The sequence below is a fragment of the Schistocerca cancellata genome, chromosome 6 (genome assembly GCF_023864275.1).
Source record: "Schistocerca cancellata isolate TAMUIC-IGC-003103 chromosome 6, iqSchCanc2.1, whole genome shotgun sequence".
NCBI lineage: Eukaryota > Metazoa > Arthropoda > Insecta > Orthoptera > Acrididae > Schistocerca > Schistocerca cancellata.
Window position 1 is genome coordinate 344,887,184 of NC_064631.1, and position 2,043 is coordinate 344,889,226.

Consider the following 2,043-nt stretch of genomic DNA (forward strand, 5'->3'; position numbering starts at 1 on the left):
TCTTGAACAGAATGATCTCATGCCAACCAACATACATTCCGGAAACATCATGTGAAACCCAATTCGTGCTTTTCTCGCATGATACGCTGAAAACTTTGGATCAAGGCAGTCAGATAGATGCAGTGTTTCTTGATTTCGGAAAAGCATTTGACTCAATCACACTTACGGTTATTGTCAAAAGTACGATCATGTGAGATACCAAGCGAAATTTGTAACTGGATTGAAGACTTTTTGTAGGGAGGACGCAGTGTGTTATTTTGGATGGACAGTCAACATGAGGTGTAGAAGTAGCTTCGGTTGTGCCCCAGGAAAGTGTGTTGTGACCCTTGCCGTTTACGTTGTATATTAGTGACCTTGCAGACAATATTAACAGTAACATCAGGATTTTTGCAAATGATGCAGTTATCTGTAATGAAGTACTGTCTAAAGAAGCTCCGTAAATATTCAGTGAGATCTTGATAAGATTTCAAAGTTGGACAAAGAGTGGCAACTTGTTTTAAATGTAAAGAAATGTAAAATTGTGCACTTCACAAAAGTATAAAACATAGTAGCCTATGACTTTTACATCAATCAGTTATTGTTGCAATCGGCCAATTCATTCAAATACTTGGGTGTAACACTTTGTAGGGATAAGAAAAGGAATGGTCACATAGGCTCAGTTATGGGCAAAGCAGGTGTCAGACTTCGATTTACTGGTAGAACACTGAGGAAGTGCTATCAAGTTATAAAGGAGATTGCTTACAAATCACTCGTGTGACCGGTTCTAGAATATTAATGACGTGTGTCTGATCCGCACCAAGAAGGACTAACAGATGGTATTACACAGAGAAGGACAGCCTGAATGGTCACAAATATGCTTCAGCTGCGAGCGAGTGTCGCAGGGCTCTTGAAAGAACTGTACTGGCAGACTCTAGAAGACAGTCGGAAACTATCCTGGTAAAGTACACTAGCAAAGTTTCAAGAGCCGGCATTAAATGATGACTAGGAGTATACTACTACATATCACTCATATGATGAGGATGAGATTAGAATAATTTTTACTGAACGCTCAGAGACATTCAAACAATCTTTCTTCCCGCGCTCTATACGTGAATGGAACGGAAAGAAATCTTAATAGCTGGTGCAATGGCACTGTACTTCACGGTGGTTTTGCAGAGTGTAAATGTAGAAGCAGATGTAGAGTTTGGGGTAGAATACAACATCAGATAGGTTGGGGGGGTAGGACACACAGTGTGCGCACCGCTTACACCACCCCCCCTCCCTTTTTAAAAAAATGTACTTTAAATGTCTTTTGTCTCGGAAACCATTCAGAACAAGGCAACTGTCCTTATGAAATTTTTTGCTTCAAATGAGTGTACGTGTGACGTTCCTGAACATTGAATATTCCTCCAGGGCCGCCCGTTTATAAGGAAAAATGTGAGTGTCATGATTGTAAAAACCGTTTTTGATAAACTAAAAGTATTGGTATACATGATGACTGACTGAATCCCTCAGCTTCCGACAGGTGGTGTTGATATACTTCGATGTGGACAGCTGAAAATGTGTGCCCCGACCGGGACTCGAACCCGGGATCTCCTGCTTACATGGCAGACGCTCTATCCATCTGAGCCACCGAGGACACAGATGAATAATGCGACTGCAGGGACTTATCCCTTGCACGCCTCCCGTGAGGCTCACATTCCCAACCGTACACAATTCTACATACAGGGTGTTTCAAAAATGACCGGTATATTTGAAACGGCAATAAAAACTAAACGAGCAGTGATAGAAACACACCGTTTGTTGCAATATGCTTGGGACAACAGTACATTTTCAGGCAGACAAACTTTCGAAATTACAGTAGTTACAATTTTCAACAACAGATGGCGCTGCGGTCTGGGAAACTCTATAGTACGATATTTTCCACATATCCACCACGCGTAGCAATAATATGGCGTAGTCTCTGAATGAAATTACCCGAAACCTTTGACAACGTGTCTGGCGGAATGGCTTCACATGCAGATGAGATGTACTGCTTCAGCTGTTCAATTGTTTCTGGATTCT

General features: G+C 41.6%; 1 non-coding gene across 1 annotated transcript; it reads right to left on the reverse strand.

The window, feature by feature from the left end:
• Positions 1 to 1,544: 1,544 nt before the first annotated feature.
• Trnat-ugu (transfer RNA threonine (anticodon UGU)) lies at positions 1,545 to 1,618 on the reverse strand. Its single transcript has one exon. It is a non-coding gene; the product is annotated as a tRNA-Thr (tRNA).
• Positions 1,619 to 2,043: the final 425 nt, after the last annotated feature.